At 32.6% G+C, this 20,313-nt stretch overlaps 1 long non-coding RNA gene across 1 annotated transcript; it reads right to left on the bottom strand.

Annotated features, from left to right (window-relative positions):
* Window positions 1–19,337: 19,337 nt before the first annotated feature.
* On the bottom strand, window positions 19,338–20,024 carry LOC136796793 (uncharacterized). Its single transcript, XR_010844544.1, has 3 exons — window positions 19,942–20,024; window positions 19,796–19,839; window positions 19,338–19,664 (listed from the first exon to the last, which is right to left on the bottom strand). It is a non-coding gene; the product is annotated as an uncharacterized lncRNA (long non-coding RNA).
* Window positions 20,025–20,313: the final 289 nt, after the last annotated feature.

The following is a 20,313-nucleotide window of genomic DNA, read 5'->3' as shown; positions in this document are numbered from 1 at the left end:
AACAACTTGATGAACTACTGCCATTGTAATAATGGTCCGAAATTACAATTACTAGTTGAATCGAAGTATTTGCTATTACTAATTACAATCAATTTTTTTTGCGATTAGTTTAATTTAACTGATAATTTATATTCACGTCGTTTTTCGATTTAAGGCGCTTTTTGTGATTAAATATTGCTCTTTTTAACTATCTTAAAATATCCTCTTCCCGTTTTAAGCAAATATTTTAAAAGTGATATAGAACCGTCGACCGAAAAAAATAGTCAGGCTGGTAAAAATGAACCAATGAACACTACCTACCAAGATAAGCTTGGAAATCCGCTGCCTCAGGAATTTTCTGTGGAGAATAACTTGAGATAGGGGGATTCTCTGGCCTTCTTCTATTTAATATAGCATTAGAAGTAGGTATTCGTTCTATCAGAACTAATGAATAAGCAATGAAAAGCTCAAGAAAGGATAAAGGAAGAGAACCACAGTTTCAATTCTGTAAACCTGTTTAAGTACCTGGGAAGCCTGTTTACAGATGATAACAAAGTAGAGAGCGAAATAGAGGCCAGGATAGCAGCAGGAAATAGATGTTATTTCTCACTCCAGAAAATAATTAATTTTAGAGCTCTCTCTAAAAGGATGAGAGTGGTCATTTACAAAACCATCGTAAGGCCAGTGGTGATCTATAGAGAGAAACATATCCCTTGACGAGAAAAGCAGAACAGATGCTCAACTCCTGGAAAAACTATTGAGAAGGATATGGGGAGGAGTCTCGGAGAATGGAGTTTGGAGAAGAAGAAAAATGAGGAGCCGATAAATCTGTTCGAGGAACCCAGCATAGTGGCGTTAATTAAAAGAGCAAGAATAAGATGGTTAGGACACGTTGAGAGGATGCCCGATGAAAGGATTCCCAAAAAGATAGTTTATAACCAGATGAAAACAAAAAAAAAGGACGTCCCCGGATCAGAGGGCTGGACGATGTGAAAGACGATTTGTAGATCTTGAAGGTGTCCTGCTCGGAAGGAGAAAGCAAGAGACCGTGTAGGTTGGTTGATTGTTGTGGAGGAGATCCGGGTTCTTGCAGGGCCATAGTGCCATAATAATAATATCACTTTTACAAGTTACTCAGGAATGTCATTTGGCCTCGATGAATGAGTAGTGCTCCATATAACTAAGGGAAAACTGGTTAGTAAACAGAACATTCTGTTTAATGAAGAAGAGTTCATAAAAGAACATGGAACCAGTAAATTATATAAATATTTGGGTATGCAACAGCATCTTAAAATATCCCGAAAAGATATGCAACAAGAATTTCAAACAATACTAAAAATTAGGTTACAAAAAGTACTCAAAACCCAACTAACTGGGAAACAAAAAATTAAGGCCATAAATACCTGGGCAATACCAGCTCTTAGTTATAGCTTTGGCATAGTGCAATGGTCAAACACCAGCCTATAGGAGATGGTTCGCCTTGTACGAACAACTCTCAGAAAAGAATGCACCCACTACCCAATATCCTCTAAAGCTCGTCTGTATTTACCTAGAAAAGAAGGAGGACGTGGATTGCTAAATATTGAAGAAGCTTACCGCAAACAGGAAGAGACCCTATGACAATACTTTCTCGCAAAAACAACAGGGGTTTATCTCACCGTCTCAAGAATGGACTCTGGTTTAACTGCACTTAATCTGAGCAAAGGTGAAGTTGAATTGTTGAATTAACAATCGTGTCTCAAAATGAGCGAGTGGCTGAATGGAAAAGCAAGTCTCTACATGGGAGATTCTATAACCAACTGAACCAAGCCCCCTTAGACAAAGAAAGATCAGTTGAATGGTTAAAATCTGAAAGGCTATTCCCCGAGACAGAGGGATTTGTGGTTTCTATTCAAGATCAAGTGATTGCCACTAGATCATATAGCATGTGTTAAAAGACGCAACAACACCGGATAAGTGTCGATTATGCTCAGTAACGCTCGAATCAATCCAACATATCACTGGTGGATGTGGAGTGCTGGCTGGTACTGGATATCTGCAGAGGCACAACAATGTGGCCAAAATTTTGCATCAGGTTCTGGCTGTGAAGTACTACCTAATTGAAGATAAGAGCCCTTATTACAAGTACCACCCATATAAACGCCTCCAAAAAGATTCTCTCAGGCTATATTTGGATAAATCAATTATTAAAGACCATAGAGTACGCCATAATAAGCCAGAAATCCTCCTTATAGACTTAAGAAAAAAGAAAGCGGAACTTATTGATGTTGGTATCCCCAATGATAATAATATAAGCTCCACTGTGGGAGAAAAACTGAGGAAATACCAGGAATTGGTGATAGAATTGAACGAAATATATAAATAGGAAGGTGTTATCCCTACTCCATTAATAATATCAGCGAATGGTCTCATACCAAAATCAAAAGTGGCAGGCGTGAATGGTTTGGGAGTGCTTTTTGATGTACCAAGAGAGGCTCAACCGTCGGTTCTCTTAGACACAGCACGTACAGTGGGAAAGGTTTTACATATTTGAAAAAAAGAAACTAAAAAATATGAAGGTGGTTGAATGTCTAGGTCCCCCACCTCAGGTATTCAACCCACAATAGCGAGAAAAACCGAATAATAATAATAGTGGGGTCCGGCTGGGAAAGATGACCTTTTTTGTGTTATGGTCTCCTCTTGTGAGATTGTAACATGTCGTACATCGACCAAGCTACTCGCTATAATTATCTGTTCGAAAAGTCAGATAAGAAAGGCTAGAATGAAGGGCGGGAGTGGAGGGTTTCTGGCCGTTTTTCAATTTCAGGCGCTTTTTAAATATTTCTCGATTTAACTTTGTGTTTATTATTATAAAATAATCTTAAGATTTAACATTGTAATTGTGCTAAACGCTTGTTATAGGTTTATTTAAAAATGATTCTACACTTTTGCCAAACAACAAAAAATTCGCTCATTCGAAATTGTGTGTTTATTGACTGGTACAATTTGGCCTGTATTTGCGGCCAACCCGTCGGGGTCGGTTTTCAAGTGCAAAGACCACTTGCGCTTTATCCTCATGTTTGTTTTCAGTTTACATTGTTTTAGAAATAATTTCAAAAACAATGCAAACAAATGAATATTCGTGCTCTCCATGTTTTAATTAATTAAATAATATCCCCAATCTTTGTACTCAGTAATTAACTCATAAGGTGAAAATATATTGTTTCAAATATTGTTAATTAACTTTAGCAGTGTATTAATGTGATTTAACATAGCAAAAATATATGTTTATAAAGACATTATATGCCTAGCTAATTAAATTGAAAAGTTTCTGATCAAAATTCTACAACGAATGTTGAATTTATAGCTTATAGTAATACATTAATATGAATTTTTATCATCTACAAACTACATTTCTGATATTTACTAATTTTCGCCCATCTTTACTTATCTTTTTTTTAAGATTTTAAGATAGTAAATTGAATTTAATAGCCATATAAATTCAAAAGAACACAACAAGCGTGTGGCCTCTGACGTTTGTTGCATCCTTTGTTTACCAAGCTGTTGTATAAGTCTTGATTTTGCAACAAGTGGTAAACTTGTGGATTCAGTTTATAGCACTCCTTAACAACAGTGAAAGAGGACTAGAAAGTAGTCCAATGCATCTTCAAATTTCTACGACACCCAATTATTAATTAGTTCATTTTATATTTTTTATTTTAAAGTAATATTTGAAATTATTTATTTATATCATCGGTCTATGTATAAAGTTATTTGATCAGAGAGTAACTTTAATTTATTCCGTAGTTTTATAAATATCTACTTATTTTCATTTGCGACGTGTATGTATTATTTTACCTATCAGTATTATCTTTTTTTTTTTATTTTACATTTATGTATTTTATTTTTAATTATAAACTCTTCTATTTTTATTTAATATGTGGTATGGTTGAATACTAACAGCCTAAATACCTTTTGCCCTTGAGTGTAAGATTCTGTAATTACAGAAAAGTTTATAAAAAATAAATAAACAAAAGTTTGACATAATTAACAACAAAGTTTTTTTTTTTAAATATTATTTTATTTACTTACTATTATGGAACCGTACTGAAAATTTCAAATATCAGTTTTTGAATGGTAAGGTAGTAAAATAACAACATTTGAAACACCCTCTGAACGTATTTTTGAAAAACCGTCTGAATTATTTTTTGTCTTTAAAATGTTATAAATAAATAAGTGAAATTGTTTAATTTTAGTTAGTGGATTAATATTACTTAAATATTCATTTTAACGACAATAATAAGCCTTGGCATACAAAAATTAACGATATGTAATTTAATTTGTTATAAATACATTTTTATTAGCTTGATATAATAAAAAACCGCATCCATTGGATGTTGAGTTTCCTATCTTGCTACTCCTTATTGGTTTTGGAAAACCATTAATTTAATGATAATTTTGAACGTCTATCAACTTAGATAAAATCGCATATGACCTTTAATGTTTTTTATCGATTTTGTTATATGTGGGTTTTTCAATTCCACCTCTAGCCCAAACAAAAACTTAAGTACTCTATTCGGAGTTAGGTATCTCGACGTGAAAGATACCTGAAGATAAAATTTATGATTCTGTTAAAGCCATTTAATATTTGACGGAGTCTTTTTTGAAGGAAGCTCCCAATAGCAATTTAAAAAAATGGTTCTGATCTGAACATTTATTTGAGTGAAGTTAACAATAGAAACATAAACATATAATCAAAAAAAAGATTTAGAAAAAAAAATAAAGAATAGAAATTAAAAGAAAGGGGGCTTTCAAGATAAAATCAAAAGAGCGAACTCAATAATGAAAACAAATTTACAAAATTAATAACTATAGATAAATATAATACTGAGTGTCTGCGACTCCTATAGGTCAGAGGAAGATATCTCGTTACTCTACTGTAACAGTAGTGGACTATTGCTACGAAATCGTAGGCGCTACTTTTATAGACAACTTTCAAAAGTTGGTGGGCCCGCGTCTATACCGATTCGATTAATGCATCCAATTGTTTAATTTTAATTAAATTAAATACTGCCATGGTACTCGGCGATCGAAGTGGTTGTATTACCATTAATCATAAAAGCAATTAAACGTCTAAGAAACATGTAACGCAAGCAGACAAGGTCTGGTAAATGAATTCTACGAACGACTGATGGCGACTAGACAGCTGATTCAAGACCGTAGATTGTTGACCCGTAGGAAGGCGATGCCACCCCATAACCCACACTGACTGTTATTCTTACATTTAAACATTGTAATAAAAAATATAAATAAATCTGTTTCTTTTAAAAATACATTGAAAAAAAAAACATTGAGAAAGTAATACAAATAAAAATAAATGTAGTTAAATTAAATTCTGAGACTATTTACAAATTATTCGTTGAACTTGGCGTAAACAGATTCATTGTGAATATGAAATTTTTATTTTACACCTAGGAGTAATATATTCGAGATGGTTTTAAAGAGTAAAGTAAAGTGCAAAGTAAATTTAGTATTAAAGAGTTTTAAGAACGCACCTAAAATAACAGAAAACTTTTTTGATCTAGCCTGAACCAGTTTTAATATTATTTAAATGTAGAAGTCATAGCTACGTTTTTCAAATGTTAGTTTTGAGAGTTATTTTTAAGGAAACTAACCAACTTCATAATCTTCCGTTTACAAGTCACCAGACTTTCATTTATTTATTTGTATATATATTTTTATTTTTTTGTGAAAGTTTTAAACGAGCAGTAGGTGTAGAAGGAGGAGGAAGAGAACCCTTTCACATATAATAGAAAAAGTTGGTAGCTTTGCGAACGCTTGGCATTAGCAATTGCGAGAGGAGCCAGGCAGATATTTATTCAGCCCTTTCACATGTGAAAATTAAGTGGAAAAGTTTCGTATCATCGGAAAAGTTTATTGCTCCGTATTCAAAATGCAGGAGCCATTCTGAGGACTTTTTACGACGGATATTCAGGACTAGATTGCACATCTAGTGGAATCATAACCGAGCTTATTCTCCTCAGGATCCAGCCTCCGACTGCATTCTAAGTTCCCGAGGGAAGGCTTTTCTGTTTTAGTGTTTCCTTGGGGAAATACAATATTATCTCCGATGAAGATAATAGAGTGAGCTGGAAATGTTTAAGTAATTAATATTGACTGATTTTACATCTTAGAAAGATTATTAACAACAACTTTTTCTTCAGATATTTTACGAATTAGTAGTTTTCCTCATTAACAAAAGTCGACTCCCCACGGAACCCATGAAAATGAAATCTGTCTAATCATGTTGATGAGTGTGGTTTCTTACACTCTAATACCTAAACGATTTCACTGTAATTGTTTCTCCTATCACACAATATTTAAAAGCCGCAGAACTAATCTTACAGACGTTATTTCGGGATTTGGCAACATCAATGAATGTTAGACTACAAATTGTAGTTTCCAAAAGAAGGTTTGTTTCTTGAATTATTTTTTTCTGAATATCTAGGGCCAATTCCAACTTAATACCGAAAAAAATCGGTTTTGCACATTTTTGATTGTCCAGAAAAAAATTAGTTTTATTGACCTTTGACTTAAAAGTCAACTATTTTCTCATATTGGAGCAACTTTTGTGAAAGTTTCGTTGACGTATTGAGACGTATGAAGTCAGGGGCCGTCTTGGAAGGTGTAACAAAAATAAGGTGAGAATAATAATCATATTAACCACTATGAAATCAACATTTTATTTATAGGAAAAATGATTTTAGTGATAGAAAAATTAAGATTTATATTTTTACACCTGAAAATATTGTCAAAATAAATGGATTCCTTGGAATTCAACACCGTGTATAACAGAGGAATTTATTTATTTTTTTAAATAAATGGTATTCTTATTAATTCTCAACACTCTTTATCATATCAATTCGGCCGTTCTCAAGGACAACATTAAATATAAATTTACACCCAAATTGAAAAATGTTTTGCAAGCTATTCTGCCCAGGTCAATAACTTTTTTTTTAATCATTTATTTATTGTTATTTACAACTGTATAACATATATACAACAAGTAAATTTGCTGTAGGTGAGATAGTGACATGATACGAACATGTGGAGAATCTACCCATTGATAGAACTCCAATAACATTTCTAGAAGAGAAGATCCCGAGGCCATCTTCTTTTCAGACGCCTAGGAGGATTATTAGGTAATGAAGGAGAAGCCAGGTTAGAAATAAGTGATTTGGGTGGTTGGGAAGTTTTGGAAGGAATGGTATCTAGTTTTGGCCAAATCGGCAACATATGGGACATTAAGGTAATGATGGATGACTTGATTTGTGACAAAGTAAGGAGCATTAAGGATTTTGGACCGTAAGGATTGGATTCGGGAGGAATTTGATGGTTTAGTGGAGCACCAAAGCTCAACTCCGTATGTCCAGATAGGTCATTAATTAAAAGTCAAATTACCCTATTTCGTTACAATTTCATTCACTTTTAAAACTTTTAATTTGGATCAACTTACACTATCGACTATCATATAAACAAACTATTTTTAAAAATAGATTTTATATAATATAGAGTATTGAGACTTTACAAGGATATCATTTGATTTATTTAAAAAATAAATACCAGTCTGAAGAAATTGAAAAGATATAAATAAGAATTCATGAGAATTACAGGAGATTTAGAGGTTTGGGTGTTGAAACAATTTAAATGTTTTTGGACAAAAAGGACAGTTTTCTACAACTGTGGGCCACTGTAGTTCTGAGGTTGTAAAGATCTACGCCTCAACTTCCACAGCTACAAATGGCCCACCAATTAGTAATCATCTTAGTATGGCGTTATAATTCCTTTATTGGTTTTATAACTATCGTGTCTTAAAGGCCATACAAATTACTTTTCACGGTCAATCTTCCCATACTCAGTATTACAATTATTCAGCAATTTTACATTTATACAATATTATTCAATCTTTGGGAATAGTAAATATTAAGAGCTAAAGAAGATTAAAATAAAAACTGTTATTTCACCCCAACGTTTATTACTTTTATGAAAACTATATATAATTATTAGTAACAATCGATGAACTTGCCAACCATAGTACAGTTGAATAAAAAACGGTGGTTGTTCCGAAATCACAAAAAAGTTTTGAGTTATTTTAGGGGGAAAAAAAAAGAAAATCTTCGTTATTTCCTCCCAGTCAGTGATTCAGGGGGGGGGGGGTGATTCCCAGAAAGGGAATCTACATTATATGTCATTAAAGAGTAAATATTAAAGTATCAAAGATGCACCACCCTCTTCCTCGAAGTTTATTTTATTCCAGGAAAACTTGTCGCTCACATTTCATTCGAAGTCTGTTTCTTTAAAACCACCTATAACTTTAAAAGAACTTAATAGAACAATATTGAAAGTAGAGAAAATTCTGTAAAATATGAACCATGTCTATACTTCTGGTAGTTTCTGAGATATCGTTTTTCATAAATTAAATGCAGGTACAAAACATAATGAAATCAACATTAAGCAATCTAAAAATGCCCAAAGACTTTTGTCATATACTATTAAGCATCAATGCATTGCTTTACCTCGAATTTGTTAATTTTAAACAATCAATTAAATTAGGAAAAAATAATTAATAAAATTAAATTAGGAAAAAATAATAAATAAAATTAAAATGAATTAAGTATAGCTATATATAAAATTATATGTGAATAATATGAGAAATTTAGTTCAAGTATTAGGTATATTAGACAACAAAAAATAACATTTAGCTCAATAAGAATAAAATGTGAAATTTAGTACAATATAAAATAAGTGTTATTTGAATATCTTCTCTATTCAGTCCAGGTTTGGTGGAATTTAAAGCTATGAAACAAAAGTTACAATTACACGAAAATTTCGTTTCTAGTTATGAGCTTCGGGGAAAATACAACAAAAGAAAATTAGATGTGAGATTATATTAGTATTATATGAGTAGAAAGTATTAACTAATGCCCTCTAATTATAGCTTTTAAGAAGGATTTTGTTTTATGAAAATATATTATATTTGTAAGAGGAGAAATTATTTTATTGTAGGGAATTCAAAACTGGTAAATTGGTTGTTGTTACTTGCATGAAAAAAAATAATAATAATATTTTATTTATTCTGAGACGAGTCACTTTAGAATAATACAGAGAAATGGACAGATGAGGGCTGAAAAGTCTCAGAGATTCTTAAACAAAAATACAAAGCAATATTAAAAGTCGTTATAAAAAATAATTAAAAGTTACTTTCTCATTTTAATCAGTTGAACAATAAAAAAAATAAAATGACGTAAAAATAATTCAGAATGATATTATAGTTTATATACATATTTACTATTATATTGTACAATTATATAGTTCACTATAATCCAGTGGTTAACTGTAATTAGTAACAATACTCCAAATGGTTGTGGCATCTAATCTTCCCTTTTTTGTATATTGTATCCAATAAAATCATACAATTTAATTGTATGAACTACTGGCATAGACTGGTCTGCCAGTATTTCATGATATGAAGGCAACGAGGTAAGATAGGCAGGATATGTGACTCGAAGGAATCAATCAGGACGCCTCTACACAACAATGAATGGTAGGACAAAGACCATGAGAGAGGCTAAAAACCAGATGGACAGACAGGACCGACAAAGATGCAAAAGAGGTGCGAGCAAAAACTGGAAAATAGTACAGGAGAAGGCTGGTTCGGGCGACACAAGGTCTTTAGGGCAAACAGAAAAAAGTTATATATATGCCAATATTTAATTCATTTTAATTTTTTTTTTCTTGATTTATAGTTTAAAATTGACTAATTCGAGATAAAGTAATGAATTTATGCTTAATAGAACATGAAGAAGGTCTTCGGACATTTTAAGATTGCTTTGTTAAATATTTCATTTACTCTTTGGCATTTCTCTGATCCAATGAAACCGCCTTCTGTCTATAAGGCACCTTGAACAATGTCCCATTACCGCAGGTGGAGAACTAATGTGGCAAGGTGCAGAGGTACAAGGGATGAGGGCTTGCCTCTCTGCTGCTGCACAGGTGTCGGCGCACTAATTAGATGCACCTGTCTGTCCCAAAGGACTTCTCCTTTTCCTCTGAAATATACCTTCTGATAACGTTAATGTCGTCAACGTTTGAATAAATAACTATGCTTGTATAGTAACTATACTCTCATGTAATAAGTAACTATGCTTGTATAGTAACTATACTCTCATGTAATAAGTAACTATGGTTGTATAGTAACTATACTCTCATGTAATAAGTAACTATGGTTGTATAGTAACTATACTCTCATGTAATAAGTAACTATGCTTGTATAGTAACTATACTCTCATGAAAGCACCTTTTAAATTACCAACCTTTTGGTAGTTTTCTCTTGTACTCGTAGCATTGATAATCGGTCTCTGGCTTCAGTATGGTGGCTATTAACGGCGAATACATATAAAAAAAAAAAAAAGACAAAATAAATCTAGAGCTTAATTAAAATCATATTTATAATCAGTACATATTATATACATATTGATTCATTTTCATCTTTATTGTATCTTGCCCTTTGTAGCCCTGAAAAATATTATAGCTGCACCGGAACGTTAACATTCTATAATTGTTTTTTTTTTAATTTTTTTCTATTTTAATGTTAATCAACATTCTTCCGACCTTCTATATTGCCAACTCCAAACAACTATTAAATACATAAAAATAACCTATACTACTACCAACCATGAAAAATCAGAGACTCAGTAATTCATAACTAATTACTTTTTCTGGAACAACGGCCATGCAAGTAGGTAATTTACTCAACTAACAGATGTTCCTCTAATTAAGAGTCTCAACTTTATAGAGACTGAGTGTTGTACCTCAATGGGGCTACCTCGCTCCCATATTCAATTAAAATGAACTTAATTCTGTTTCGCTACAACCTATGAAGTACTTTTTAAGGAAGTACTGTTACTAAACCAACGATTGTGCAAAGAGTGCCCCATTCATGAGGCTGGGTGAACGCCGTAGGACTTCCGAACCCGTAGGTCTGAAACTAAAATAATTATCAGTCACAGGTGGATTTGACCCGGGTCCTTTCAGTTACTAACACAGTGCCTTACCACGGTGCTACCTACTCCTTCCCTTATTCGATACATTGTAAACATTTTTTTGTTTTCTTTTGGATTGAATTTCAACATAAACATTAGCAAAGGCGTACAATATAAAAACAAAAAAAATACAATCCAACCCGGCCGAATCCGGCCCACTAAGACCCCCAGGGAGGGATGGTCCTAAATCACTATTGAAAAATTTGCTTAAAAGGGAAGAGGAATCTTAAGATAGTTTAATCGAGCAATATTTAAAAAGCGCCTGAAATTTAAAAACGGCATCAAACCCTCCACTCCCGCCCTCCGTGGTAGCCTTAATTATCTGACTTCTCAAACAGATAATTATAGCTAGAGGTTGGTCGATCTTTAGGTCACAACCTCACAAGTGGAGATCATGACACAAAAAAACCCACTTTCACACCGTTTGTTTTTTTTTCAATTTCAGGCGCCTCTAAATATTGCTCGATTGCACTTCTGAAGTCTTGTGAGATTGTGACATGTTGTACATCGAGCAACCTTCCCGCTATAATTGTCTATTTTAAAAGACAGATAAGTAAAGCTACCATGGAGGGCGGGAGTGAAGGGTTTCACGCCGTTTATATTTTATATATTATATTAATATTTGCACTACAATAATTTTATGTATTAAGGTGTACAAGAAGCTGCTAACATAAGATAAAACATGTTAGAAGTCACACATGTGTACGGGGTGGGCGAGGAGGTACTTGTTCAAATGGGTCAATATTTTATTTTTAGCGAAGTTCAGAAATACCACAGTTCGTGGGTGAACGACCTCTGGGTACTTCACTTCTGTTCCGTGGGTCTTCTGACTAAAGGTTGTCTCGCTATCAACATTGTACCACTATCAATATTTCACAATGTACTTATATTTAAAATACAAGCGAAGTATCGATATCTATAATTTACTATGTACTTACTCTATAAATTCTTTAGAGTAAACCACTACAACCAATGAAGGATCAGGAGTTCAGTTCTTTGTAAAGAAGTACTGTTTTTATACGGTTATGTAAGGAGGTGATTTTTTCATGAACACGATCAACTGCTACTTTTTCTCAAGTCAAGGGTACCTACTTAATTAAAATGGATGGACTCAAAGAAGACTCCAGAAACCACAGGGTTGATTCATAACTACAATAAGAGAATAAATAATTATCTCTCACAGTCGGATTCGAACCTGGGTCCTTGAAGTTAGATAGCTGAACAGACCCTTACCTCTGTTCCACCTCCCCCTTCATGTATAATACAATCGATCATTAAATAAATACAAAACATAAATTCAAGAATATATAATTTTTATCAACAATAATTAAATTAATTTACCAAAATGTTCAAAAATTGAAGACTTATTTTTAACAATTTTTTTTATTAATTTAATTAGAATAAAAATTACTTACGACTACTTTCACAATAAATCATAATTCTTTTTTTTATTTTCTTAAAAAATTACATAAGTTTATGTGTTGACAACATCGTCAACCGCAAAGAGAAAATACTTATTAACTACCTTTATCAGGGCTAAAAAAGATACTTAAACACTTAAATGAGGTAAGAAAGTAAGCAAATATATAACAAAAATAAAATTTTAACTAAGGTCTGGCTAATTGTAATAATCTCCATAAAAATTAACAATGTGATTGCCATAGGATGGGCAATGTGTAATAGTGCTAATACACAATCATAGAAAAAAATAAATAAAATCTCTATATGATATAAACAGAAAAATAAATAAATAGAATGAACGTAATAAAATAATGTGAAATAAATTATATGCAATATTTACAATCTCGACCTGAGGATCCCCAAGCCCACTCTATGAGATGGCCTTTCACCGCTACCCTGGTAATGAGCCAGTGGAGGCTGAGTAAGTGCGCTAAAGCCGCAATCTCTCTGCATGAACGGAGCATCTGGACATTGCCAAAACTCCAATTGTCGATTTTATTTTACAAAAGGTATCTTGGCTACTGCCGTTTCAACCTTCGAGGTGGATTGTAAGGATAGGTGGAACTGAGGATGATTAGAAAGATTTACATGGAATTTTGCGAATTTATTTGTTATGAGGTCAAGAACAAAAGTTACATGAAGGTCATAGTGTAGTGTTCTGTTGGAAACGTAAAAGAGTGCATTGACTACGGTTCTAAGGATTTTGGATTGAAAGGATTGGATACGTTTGATGTTCAAAGGTTTAGCTGTTTCCCAAAAGTCAAGTCCCTTTGTCCAGATAGGTCTGAAGATAGATTCTGCTGAGTAGTTAATAAAGTTGGCTGAACCGTCTGTTTAGCTTTTGTCTAGACTTACAAGTATGTTGGTGCCAGGTGAGTGTTTTGTCTAGTACGAATCCAAGAAATCGCATTGTGTTGTATCTGGTTGAACGAATATTATTAAAAGTAGCAGGTGAACAGAAGCTACGGCAGAGAGAGAAAGTCACATGGGTGTTTTTCGATTCATTGACTTTTATCCACCATCGATTGCATCATTGCTCAATCTGAGCTGAGGCTGTCAGCAAATGTTGCTAGGAACGTATCGGGAGTGGTGGGAATGTCAGCTGTGAAGAAGATATAGCAGACAGGACCCAAGACACTACCTTGGGGAACCCCTGGCTCGATCGAATAGACATTCGAGTACTGAGAACCACTGCGAACTCGAAAGGGGCGATTTTAGTGGTAGGAGCGAAGGATAAGGTATAAGGGTTGAGGTAAAAGGGACTTGAGCTCGAAAAGCAATCCGGAATGCCATACCCAGTCAAAAGAATGCGCTATGTTCAGAAAGGCTGCCGAGCAGTACCCATGTAAATTAAAAAATAAAAAAGATGTACAGTGAACCAAAAAATTAAATAAGAATAACAAAATGTTTTAGAACTTTAATGACTCAACAGATAAATGAGAAGTATGATAATGGACAAGATAGGAAACGCATCTTATTGATTGCAGGCAACGAATGGTTGACAGGAAATAGAATGGTGGAGGTTGGTGATTAAGTAATACATTACATTTGAAAATAATGTTAAACTAAATATTATTATCAATTTAAGATAATATTAAAGATATTATTAATAAGTTATCATAATTAACCACACCTTTGTTAAATTTTATGTTTGTTATCTATTACCTTACTTTTTACCTCATTTAAATGTTTGTATCTTTTTTAGCCCTGATGAAGCCCTGCAACGTGGGGCGAAACGTTGGCTCATACGTTGACTGCCGGATATCCGGCACATCCTGATACGTTGACCGGACCGTAGCATATACGCCGCAAGGAAAATAATTTTATGACAATTTGAGTTTTTTTCTTTGACCACACCTATACCATCTTCCTCTTATTACCACACACGGTCAATTATCAATCTGCCAGTAACTTAAAAAAATCTTTTAAATTTTTTACAATTGAGCATCAAATACTTTAGCTCAGTAGTAATAAATACAATGTTTGTCTACCAGCTCCCGGACTTGAAAACAAAATAAAATTGTTGTTGCATTGGTTATTTTCCATGGAAGAAGATTGGCGAGACCATGTGCAGCGCAGAGTGCAGTTACCCGACCCGGGCAATCATCGCCCTCACGATGAGGGGCCGAGATACCCCGAGGCACCAGCCGGCAGATTGCCGGTTCGCAGGAGGCAATTTTATGCAACTCTTCTGCAGCAGTCCTCCTCATTACATGCAATCAGTGGATACCGTCTCAGCTCAAAATATGGACTATTAACTGCATTTCTTCAATAATCAAGTCCTTTGATATTCTTTTAGGTTACTTCATTCAAATTTTGATGAGTGAAAATTATCATCCAGGGTGGAGATAGGTCAGGGTTCATGAGTTGGGATACAGAATTCAAATAATAGTTCTTCTAATTATTTTTTTCTTTGTAAATAAATTCACGACTACTCTATAAACATGCAATGGAGAATCTACACCGTAAAGATTCTCAACCGAAGTTATTACAGAAAGGAAATTAAAACCGGTATATTATTTTCCGTTGGCAATTGCCGCCCTCTGTGAAGATGAATAGGAAGTGCATCTGGAAGATTTTTACGAGCTTCGTGAAGCCTACCAAATGAAAAAGGAGTATTCGAAAGCGATTCTCTAGCACGTGTCCACCAATATTTTCAAATGCAAATTACACTTCTAATTTCTAAATTCTCTCATATTCAATGGTACGAAATACTGTCATAAGTTCCCTTCATTTTTACTAAAATAAATGAGACAAATAATATTTATATATATTCGTTATTTACATCGAAGCTTCTTCGAAAAATATGCTTCTTAAAATAAAAAATATGTTTCCCACTCCTATCTGTAAAGTCTGCAACCTTTCTGAAATTCTACCACTGAAAAAGGACCTTTTTTGACACGTTTCAAACAATAAATTCACTATCTACTGATTGTTCAGCCCACTTTCTATGAAATGTAACTTTTTTTTTTTTGGTATGTTAATTTATTTAATGTAATTTACAACTGTACAAAATAATACAATAAGTAAATATGTTTGTTGTATGTTTCATATACACTTGAAAATCTTGGGAAGGAACCACTCATCGGTGGTACTTCAAACATTAATTTAAATTAGAAGGTCCGTGACCATCTTCTTTTCAGACGCCTCGGAGGATTATCAGAGATTGTTATGGATGAAAGATTAAGAATTAATGGGTTAGGATGATTAAGGAGTTTGGAATGAAAAGACGCATATCTGTTTTGAACCAATTCTGCAACGAATGGGATGTTAAGGTCTTTGAAATGTAACTTTAAAAAAAAAAAAAAAAAAAAAAAAAACTGTATCTGAACAATTAAACGTAAACAGCTTTGTAAGGCTTATAGCCCAAGTGGAGAAAAAGGGCAGTAATTTCACTACAGTTTTGGATAACTTTAATAAAAACTATGTTTAATTAGTAGTCAAAATTGATGAGTCTGCCAAGTACAGTCAGTAGGAATAAAAAATAGTGGCTGTTTCAAAACGTGAAAGAAAAATTAATTTTTCTTTCAAAGCTATGTAACAACTATAAATCTTATTATAATTCCATAGTTAAATAATATTTCAATCCACACGTAAGTGAGTCCCACTGGGACGGACCCGCACACTACACCAAAGGGATGACTCCGGGGTAAACTATACATTACCAAAACCGACAACCAACGGGACTTAATGACCAAGCTGTTAGGCGCCCTTTCAAAACAAACAAACAACTAGAAATCAACAGTTTATCGAATATCAATTAAACTACTACTCCAACGAAGATAAGTGTCATAAACTACTTTATAGAACATTTAATTAGCTTTAATCTTAATATTAATAGACATATTTACGTCGAATGATGTTTATGATATAGATTTCTCAAATTTAATTCACTAATTATTCATTTTTCCGTGCATTTTTTTTATAAAAAGTTGCTTTATAAAAAGCTATGTCTCAAGAAATCTTAATCTTAAATTACTCTATTAGGGTTTCTATTTTAGCAAAATTACTGTTCTTTAAATGATGTTCTAATAGGTTATATAATGTTATTGGTACTTTTAGCAAAATTACTGTTCTTTAAATGATGTTCTAATAGGTTATATAGTGTTATTGCTACTTTTAAAAATGGAGCTTCGAATGAAAAATTAATTTTTTTTTAATGTTTTGGAACATCCGCCATTTTTATTCCCGCTAACTATACTTGGCAGACTCATCAATTTTGATCTATGTTTCTGTGAATTTACTCTACTTTAAATGATGCCCTATTAGATTTTCTTGTATTGTATGTAGTTTCAACTATATAGAGCTCCAAATGAAATTTTTTTTTTTAATGTTCTGATACAGCCACAAGTTTTAAAATCCACTAACTATACTCGGCAAACTCTCCAATTTCGACTAATAATTATACATAGGTTTCATTAAAGAAATAAAAAATTGGGGTGAACTAACCACCTTTTATTCTCTAATGGAATAAAGACGATATAACTCGAGGAATCAACTAAAGACTTGTTTTCGACGATGAATCTTAGGAAACAATTCTTCAGTCTTATTTCAAGCTAACCACGTTGATAATAATCGAAATAAATTAATGTAAGGGAAGAAGCCACGATCTGATGGTTCTTTTGGAGGCATGGATCACGGAATCTTTGGAACTCCTTAAGGATCCCATAAGATTTTTGGGTATCCAGTAAAATGTGATTTAAGACAATGCATTACTTGCGCTTTTGCACTTTTTGTTTTAAAAATATATCTATTCTGTATCATAAGCTGATATTCTAAAAACGAAAGCAAATATTGGTTGATGCTAAATTGGTTGAATGAGACTACACGGATTTGACTTAGACATCTGCAACGGCCAAATGGAATATTTCCGATATTAGTCATATACAACCACTCTATTTCGGAAATGACAACTGTCAATCAATGCAAATCAAGTCCGAGATTACTATAATTTTCAGAGATGCGGAGTAAAAACGAAAAAAAAAACACTTCCATATCTGCATTTGAACTAATGAAATAACTGATTTTTTTTTCCTCTTCGGCTCATGTACAATTTATTCACGTAGTTAAAGTTGATTTCTTGTTGTAATAAACACATCTTAAGATGATTAATGAGTAAATGTTATTTAATTTTTCCACATATTTTATGTTAGCTCTCAAAATAAAGTTAGTTTTAGCTCTACCCTCTACTATTTTGCATTGTTCTTTGTTATAGTGTTGCAATGATAGAAGAGATATTTTTCATTCCTTCTTGAGTTAGGGAGACGGTGCTGAGACAGAAGCTGACATCATTAAAAATAAAATGTAAGTCTTCATTATTTTCCTCCTCTCCATGGAGTCCCTCCTATTCTAATGTTCTATATCATTTCGTTGAATGCAATGCTGGTAATCCTATCCCGCTTTATTTATCCTCCCTCGCTTACAATCAGGCAATTAGTATAATTGGATTTATAAAGCGGAATATTTTGCACTCGTCAAATATGAACTTGCAAAATCACATTTTTGTTCTAAATCATATATACGAAAAAGTGAAATAAAACTTGATACACTAACATTAATATGTTACACAAACATTAACATCCCCACCAGGCTGATCTGGTATTAAATAAAAAAAATTATATTATTGTATTTATTATCATTATGTCTTTACTTTTTATTTTTGATTAATACGAGTATGTATGTATGGTATGATGTATGAGTGCTTACACCCATTGCCCTTGAGTGTGACAGAATGTATCATTCCAATAAAAGTTTAAAAAAATCTTTGGCTTTCCAAGGATATATTATACGTCTATATTATTAATCTAATTTCTGGTAGTTTGTGTGAGAAAAATATTTCAGCTTTTTTTTTTATTTATTTATTGCTATTCACACCTTTATTTACATAAATACACATTAAGTAAATTTGATGTAAGATCAAAATGGAGTGATGCAGGCGTGTAGAGAAACTACCCATTGGTACCCATTGATATTTCTACAATAGGTCTGGAAGCATTCTTCTTCTCAGGTGCCTCGGAGGATTATCAGGAATAGAAGAAGAAGCAAAGTTAGAAACTAGAGGGTTTTAGGTGGTTGGAGAGAATAATAATGGAAGGATTGATATTTGGTTCGGGCTAGATCAGTTACATATTGAACATTAAGGTCCTTATGTATTATTTTATTTGTGACAAAGTAATGAGCATTGAGAATTTTAGGAAGGATTTTGGATTATAACATCGAATACGAGAGGAGTTCAAAGATATAGTGGAGACCCAAAGCTCCAGATATGCCTTATGATTGATATGTAGGTCAGAATTTTGTAATAAATTAGAATTTCCTCGAATTTAATATAAATTTTTTCATATTTTATATTTATCCAGTATTAATTACTACCTATAATGCGAGGTAGTTATTTCAAAAACAATGATTTCAATGGTACTTGAGAGGAAACCATTTTGTCTGTTTATTTCAATGAATATAACAGCCAGCTGATATTAAAGATCTCTTGCTTGTATTTGATCTAACAAAATCTTCTGAGCAGTTTGCGGGAAAATCGCACAAATGGTAAAAATCTAATATATAAAGTAGTATTTCTGGTCAGTTTGTTTTATCAAAAAAGCTATTGTATCATTCCAGGCACACGCCTTTCTTTAATATTTGATTTAAGTCTTTTCGTATTTAAACTCGCCTGTTCACAGATACATACACAAATAACATTAATAAATTACTCGACATTTACACACACAAAACATTTTGAGATACTTACAAGGACTATATATTCCATATATGGGATGTGAAAGTAAAATATTCAATGCCGGTTTCACCATCACTATTTATACTACGATTAGTCAAATCTGGGGAAGCTCAATAATTATCCGTTGTAACTAAAAAGTTAACCTTAAAATCTGGTGATAAACTCTATCGGCCTATAAGAGCAGGTTAAGAGCAAATCAGGAGATTCAGAGCAAATCTACGTTTTAAGTTGGTAATATACAAGGAAACTTCCATAGTTCTTGTTGGATTTGTTATCAAGCGAAGGTGTATTATATTATTTCGTGTATTTCCAATCTTTTTTTTTCTTTTCGATGATGAAAATAATTGCTGAAATATATTTTAGGAGAATTTTCACCTCTGGGGGAGAAATTCAGGCTTCTATTGTTCATGCTAAAAAAAAAAAAAAAAATCAATGTAGTTGCACTGATGAGAAAACATAATAACTGAAATCAAGATAATTTTTCAGGTTTTCTATTAATTTTATGTAAACTTAAGTTATTTGAGTAAACATAAAATGCAACCTTTTGATTCATTATTCCAGTTGTTTAATAATGATGATTTGTCCCTGCGGATGAATTGAAAAAAAAAATCATTATTTGTTCTAATAAATTATGATTTACTATTGATATAATTTTATAGTACTTATAATATGATAAATATTACTTACCTTAGCTGTGCTTAAGTTACAAAAATGTAAAAAGTTTGGAAGAAAATATAAAAAGGTTATAATTATGCTTAAAAAGGTTATAGTTATTTTAGTTTCAGGTAACCATGGTAACCGGGTTAACAAAATTGTAGAATAAAAAAACAGGTCGCTTATTTCCTAGAGTTTTACTTTACCCTCAGACTAATCTAGGTTATAAAAATCTTTGTTTTTCCAGAGATTGGTTTAACCGGCCCTTAATGTCAGAAATCAGTTGGACTATCCGAACTTTGTTAATTAACCCTGTAGAGTCAATCCATCCAACATCAAACTTCATTGATATTTTTTCTAAATACTAAATAACACTTTAGAAAAATAAAATCTATATCACCACAA

Source organism: Halyomorpha halys, unplaced genomic scaffold (assembly GCF_000696795.3).
Source record: "Halyomorpha halys isolate HHAL.00 unplaced genomic scaffold, Hhal_1.1 Scaffold2011.1, whole genome shotgun sequence".
NCBI lineage: Eukaryota > Metazoa > Arthropoda > Insecta > Hemiptera > Pentatomidae > Halyomorpha > Halyomorpha halys.
This window is presented reverse-complemented; position numbering and strand designations above follow the sequence as displayed.